We start from the raw sequence: 7,678 nt of genomic DNA, 5'->3' as shown, positions 1-7,678 counted from the left end.
AACTGGACACAAGAATTGGTGTCAGTATAGTGGAGTGGTGAATGTTGGTAGGATCAATAATTAGGTTAATATAGGAACCACATATATGAATTAGGTATTTGAAAATTAGAGCTGGGTGCAATGAATAAGAGGTTAGAACTATGAGATTGAGATTAAGATGTAAATTAGAGGGTAGAAGTAAAGAAGATCAAGGTTGTAGAAGAATTCACAGCTTCTTTTATCTTTAAGGGACGGGGAAAACCCTAATAGCTAAATGGTTTCTAGTTAGATGGTTCCGGTAGTTATGCTAATTTTATGTATCAACACATCTAAATAATAACATATTCCGTCTAATTATGCTAATTAGACATGTCAATACTTCTAAACAAGAATATATTTAGACGTGTTCCGCCACTTTGATACCAAAACGTCTAAATATGTTAATTAAAGTTGTCAACACGTCTAAATAAGTTATTATTTAGACGTGTTTCTCCTATTTGATCAATTAGTCGTGTCAACACCTCTAAATAATGATATATTTAGACGTGTTCCGCCCTTTTTAATATTACTTAGACGTTTTCGTTGGTTTATTTAGACGTGTTAATTTATTAACACGTCTAAATATGGGGGTCTAAATAAAGATAAATGTAGTAGTGAAATTAATTGTCCACTTTCATAAATAAGAAAAGAATAATAAGGTAAATTCTTTTTATATCTTTGCTTTATACATGAATGATAAAAAAAATGGATAAAAAGTAACGGGTGAAATTGAAAAATTTATAAAAATATTTGTGACATTTAGTTTTTCTAGATTGTGTGATTTTAGTGAGAGTCTGTATATATGAGAATGGACGAGGTACTACTTTTTACAAGTGGTTTTTTTTGGTTAGAAGCTTATGTTAATTTGAGAGTGACAACTAGAAGCTTTTAATTCAGAAAGAACATTCCTTACTTTTCTGTGTGAAGTCGATTGATTGAGAGTTATATCAGTTTATATAAGATACAAATTGAATAGGCGAAAAAAAAAACATTCCTTACTTTAGTTAAAAACATTAAAAATTGTAGTACAACACTTTAGTTAAAATATTACAGCAGTAAGTTACCACCAAAGTCTTAGCGTGAGTGATATGGAGTGAGATTCAACTTGGGTACTGCCAATCCAGGTTCGATTACTACTTTAAGCAGGAGTTTTCAATCTTTGATGGTAGTGCCAACATCAATATGATTTGGGAAGGTCTTGGAGGGTTTTCCCAACCTTCAATGATACTACTAAAATCGTTGCGAATTCGGTTTTCTCCTATCGTGGGTGATGCCGATATTATCGTTCGGAAAGAATATATATATATATATATATATATATATATATATATATATATATATATATATATAATCTAAATTAGTTACATGTTAATACCATTTTTTACGCCGTTGAGCATCTAACAATGTAGCCAGATAACACCCACAACGGACTTTACGGGTGTTGTGCGGATGACCACCATAAATACAACGCATGTGTGTGGTACGTGACAGGCTTTAAGAAATTGGAGGTTCAAAAAAGGAAAAATTGTTTGAAAATGCATTAAACTTTCACTAAATTTCTATTGTATGCATCCAACTTTCAGATCTCCTATTGTATGCATTCAACTATTTTAATTGTTCTATTGTATGTAGTTAACTTGTTATAACATCTAATCTTTAGGTCAGATGCTAGAAAAAATTACATCATTGATCCCTCATGTTTGTCAGATAATGCAGGTTAGTCATTTATGTTAATTTTTTATGCCATTAGTCCTAATATTTGTACTCAAATCTTGTTATAACATAACATCAAAACAGAATGATATTTCGTTCAAATAACGCACCTGCAAAATCAATATCTGAAAATTACAAATTCTAACCATACCCAAAAATCACAAACCGTACCATTAAATCATGATGATGTCGTCCTGATACAGGTAAAGATCACCATCTTCATCCTCATTCACAACCCGATCTTCAACCCGTGAACCCTTCTCCAACGCCACCTGAAATCATCACCATCGGAACCAATCGTTCACCGGAAAAATAAGCTTGTCAGAAAATCGAGACTGTTGACCCTAATATTTAATTCTAAAAGGGTGTTTTCTTCTTTTTTTACTTCTTATATATTTATTCTTCACCTACCTTCAAACCCTAAATTGTAAAAGAGAGTGGAGATGTTTCTGGCGATTCTTAGAGTCTCCATAGCCACCAACCATCGTCTCCATCGTCACCAAGGCGATTTTTGATTTGTATAACCACCGGTGCCGCTGCTAATGTATCATATTCCCTTTTTAACAGATGCATGTATAGATATATCGACGTCCATCTCCATCTTCATCTCTCTCACATCAGCGACTTCTCATCACGGCGCAACCACCGTCGTCAGAAAGTGAAATATGAGATTGCGAAATATGAGATTACGTATGTCGAATGAGTAAATATTATAATGTGGGGATGCGTACAATTTGATTGAGAGTTAAAATGCTCAAAATAATTTTGAATGGGCTTAGAAGTTGCACACAAATAATCCACTGATTTCACTCTTTAATAGCCTAATTTTTTTTATATTATATGGGCATTTTTGAGTGGTTGCAAGTGCTACCACTATACAACTATCACACCCCTAATTAGAGCCTGGGCGAAATGTGACTTAATATCAAATAAACCAACATATTATAATATACGAGAACAATACTAAATGATAAAATAAACTTTATTGGGTACACAGCGGAATAAATGAAATGTCGTTACAATGACGGAAATAGCAACATAGTAAATGTTCAAATGCAATAGTAATAAATGCGATATCTCTTGATCCTATGTCCAAGTAGCATCACATAAGCAGTAAGTAAGAAAGCTTGAATCAATCAGCACCTGAGACAAAATATGCTAAATTGTCAACCAAAAGGTTGTGTGAAGTTCATAGGTTTAACAAATAAGTTTGACCGTTGATTTAGACCACAAGATTTAGTTTGTAAAGTTGATCTCGCAGGATCAAAAAGTTATGCCAATGCGTGATATTTAGACTAAACGTTCAAGTTTGCCCCAAAGACAAGTTGTAGTTTATACTTGTCGGTTTAATTTCATTATTAAGTAATACAATGACTTGGTCAAATGTATCGTGGACGTTACTCCCGATAGGCCTACCCCCAATAATTAAGCATGCATTCAACGAGCAATTAAAAAATATCACTGTAGGGACTTAGTCGGACATAGCCGGGTATAATATAGTTTTAACAGTTGACACTTGTGTCTAAATTGTAAATAGTAAAAGTAGCATGTGTCTCACCCCAATAAAAGTAAATAAGTTTGCTAGCAATAAAGAGTGGGGCTATGAATTCACCTTAGTAAGTAGAGAGATGAGCTAGTTATTCCTCGGAATAGAAAGTTGGATGAGTGAGCAGAAAAGTCAACCTATTGACATTTAAGAGTAGTAAGTGTTTTGCCCAAGTTTAAGTTTAAGTATGTAAGTGTTTAAGTATAGTTTGTTTTACTAAGTTTTCATTCTTAGTAAGTTTCTACTTTTAGAAAGTTTCCATTTTTAGAAAGTTCCTATTTTTAGAAAGTTTTTATTTTTAGTAAGTTTCCCATTTTAGTAAGTTTATAATTAGGAAGTTTCTATTTTAAAAGTGTTTCCATTTTAGGATACTTGCCATATTAGATATACTTTCAATCACCCTTTTCCCTTCGAATGGCCATTTTAGGTCTAGGGGCTTGAGCTATAGGATCCTTTAAATAGGAAAATCCAAACCCTTCCGCCTAGAGTTTCGTAGAAACCATTCGTCAAGAAAGTTCGAAGATCTATATATATCTAATATATATCCCAAAATGTTTTTATGCGTTATAATATAGGTAGTGTAGTATATGTGTTAATAATAGTATAAGTGTAAGTGTTAAATATTAGTATAAGTAATATTAGGGTTTCATTAATTAATCAGGTTTAATTAATTAAAGTAGTATTTTAATGCTTAGGGTTTGTAATAAATGTCTAGGGTTTAATTAATGTCCTAGGGTTTAATAAATTAGGGTTTTAATAAATTAGGGTTTTAATAAACAAGGATTTAGTAAATTAGGGTTTAAGTAATTCGGGTTAGGTTGAGGGTTTTATTTAATGTAGTAATGATTAGGTAATGATTAGGGTTTTAATAATTAAAGTAGTATTAGGGTTTTAGGGTTTTAATTAATGTAGTATAGTTTAGGTGTAATTAGGGTTTAATATATATATATATATATATATATATATATATATATATATATATATATATATATATACATACATATATATATTCGTGTATATGTATATATGTATATGTATATATATATATATATATATATGTATATATATGTTTTTTATATTTTTCTTTTACAAATAGGCATAGTGTATCTATTTATGGTATGTACATATCTAGTTACCCTTTTAAACATTAACAAATCTTCTAACAATCTTTAGGGTTTGGAAGATCAAACTAAAAATCTTTTTTTTATATACCGTAGGTATATGTTGTGATGACCCGAAAATTTCTGACCAAATTTAAACTTAATCTTTGTATGATTAACATTTTCGACACGATAAGCAAAGTCTGTAATATTGAGTCACGACAGTTTTGGAACTATATTCATATAATCAATTATTCTTTGACTGTTCTCTATGATTCACGAACAATATATATATATATATATATATATATATATATATATATATATATATATATATATATATATATATATATATATATATATATATATATAACTTAATGTGCATATATATATATATATATATATATATATATATATATATATATATATATATATATATATATATATATATATATATATATATATATATGTGATTTCAAGTTATTTAGTAAACGATAGTAACATTCGTTTGTTAATTCGATTGATATTTAGATAAGTTAACTAAAGCATTTAAGATGAACCAGTAAAACACTAATTTGCTACAGTATTTTCAAAAATGCTACAGTAAACACTATTTCAAAATAAATAAATAAAATATATATATATATATATATATGTATATGTATATACTGCGAGATGATGATTTATAGAAGCAAATAACCAAAACACTTAATTGATTAAAGCTACACTTAGAGTGACATAGTTATCAATGATTAAATTTAATTTTTGATAAAGGTACACGTCAAGTAACGAAAATTGCTAGTTTTCTAAGCGTACGTAAGGACGTTTGAAAAACCGGAACCGGGACATAAGTTGAGTGACGATGTACGACTTATCGGAACAAAAATTACAAGTTAACTATACACGTAAATTTAATATAATATATAATTAATTATATAAATTAAATATATTATATTTATATTTATATTAAATAATTATGTCAACAAACAAAAAGTTAAAAGTTTGTGAGCTGTCATACCTTCCCATGCGATCGCATGGGAAATGGCTTGGGAAGCCATGCGATCGCATGGCACCCTTTTGCTGGCCACATCTATAAATTCGCGATTTCTGCTTCTGATTCAATTCATTATTTTTACTCTGTATTTATTATATTATTTATTATTATTATTATTATTATTATTATTATTATTATTATTATTATTATTATTATTATTATTAGTGTTATTATTTTTACGATACAAAAATAATAATGTACATAAAAAATTACGACGGTGTGCTGTCCAAGTAATTTTCAAAACAAGTTTCCAAGCGAGCTAGAGCCAAGGAAAATATGGGTTATTGCTAAGGAAATTATGGGTAATGTTCGGGGGTATTTTTGTGAATCAAACCTCGTGTTTATCATCTCCGATGCGTCTACGTGCTTTCCTGCAATATTGTATATCAATATTAAACAGTGAGTTTCATATGATCCCTTTTACTCTCTACATTTTTGGGCTGAGAATACATGCAAATGCTTTATTAACCGATATACAATATTTATATAGGGGAGTTTCATATGATCCCTTTTACCCTTTACATTTTTGGGCTGAGAATACATGCAAAAGCTTTAATAACTGTTTTACAATAATTATAAAGTGTGAGTTTCATTTGCTCCCTTTTTAATTGCTTTTGCAATCTATATTTTTGGGCTGAGAATACATGCACTTTATTTTAAACGCAATGGATACAAGTACATACTAAATTCTACACTGAGTTTGAACCGAAAATCCATTAGCTTTGGTAACTGTTAACTGCCAGTTATAAGAACTGGTGGGCGCGAGTAGTAGTATATGGATCCATAGGGCTTGACATCCTCGTCTGAGCTAGAGCGCTAGTCTTTTAACGGACGTATGTTATTTGAGTTTAGGACACGTTGGTTTGCGTGTATTAAAATGAATTGGGTATTTATCATTATAACGTTAAAGCTTAGTTACCAGGGTGCTCTGTTATGTAGAATCTATTGATAAACGTTTCTGGATGAAACAACTGAAATCTTGTGATCCACTTTTATATACAGATTATGCGAATCACTAAAACTATGAACTCACCAACCTTTGTGTTGACACTTGAAGCATGTTTATTCTCAGGTTTCTAGAAGTCTTCCGCTGTTTGGTTATACGTGATACAAGATATGTGCTTGAAGTCATACATGCTATATACAAGAAACTTGCATTCACCATGTACCTTATTTTGACTGTATTGTCAACAGATGTATTATTGTAAACCATTTAAATGGTGATTATCTATACGTAGGAATCATCAGATGTTAAAAACCTGAAATTTATATATTCATTTATGAAATACCTTTTCAAACGAATGCAATGTTACAAAACGTATCACATAGAGGTCAAAACCTCGCGATGAAACCGGTGAATAACGTGCTGCATCAAAAGGGATTTTGTCCGACCGTCACATATGTATATATATATATATATATATATATATATATATATATATATATATATATATATATATATATATATATATTTTACAAGAACATTATATATGTATATGAACTAGTATGAATATGATTATGATTATAACATGAATTGAAAGTAAACTTTAAGAGTTTTGGATCTAGGGTTTGTTACCTTGATGAAGATAGATGAAGACTAACAAGAAAAGTTGATGAACACTTGAAGATGATGATCAAAAACCTTGAAGATTTGAAGAACACCTTTAAGATCTACGAAGAACGCGAAGAACACTTGAAGATGACTTGGAAAACCCTTGAAGGTGTGATGGTGGTGGTGGTTTCGGTTTTGGCCGAAATTAGGGAGAGAGATTTTGAGAGATAGTTGTAATTGTGATTTGGTACATAGAATGGGTTAGCTTAGGCCTCTATTTATAGGAGTGTTAGGAGGATTCTAGAATTAGGGTTTAATTAGGAATTACTTAAGGAACAAGTTGGCTTGAAGAGGGGGTTATGGGGGATGCTTGGGCCGAAATTTGAGGGGAAAAAGGGTAATTTTACCCTCCTTAAACTCGGATAGGGTTTAGGGAATTAGGGTTTAACTTTTTCACTTTAGTCCTTGTACCTTAACTCAGCTTAAATGGTTCCTTAATCATCCAAGTTTAATTACTTTAAGTGTACAAGTTTTAAAGTTATATATTTGTTCCCAAAAGTTATTAACTCATTATCTTATCTTTTATTAACTTGTCTTTTATTACACAAAGTTAATTAGTATATTTTATAATTCTTAACGCTTAACAATTATCGATTAAAGTTGAATTATTAAGTTTAATTATATTGTTGGGCATT

The sequence above is a fragment of the Rutidosis leptorrhynchoides genome, chromosome 11, assembly GCF_046630445.1.
Source record: "Rutidosis leptorrhynchoides isolate AG116_Rl617_1_P2 chromosome 11, CSIRO_AGI_Rlap_v1, whole genome shotgun sequence".
Classification (NCBI taxonomy): Eukaryota; Viridiplantae; Streptophyta; class Magnoliopsida; order Asterales; family Asteraceae; genus Rutidosis; species Rutidosis leptorrhynchoides.
Note: the sequence above shows the minus strand (reverse complement) of the source record.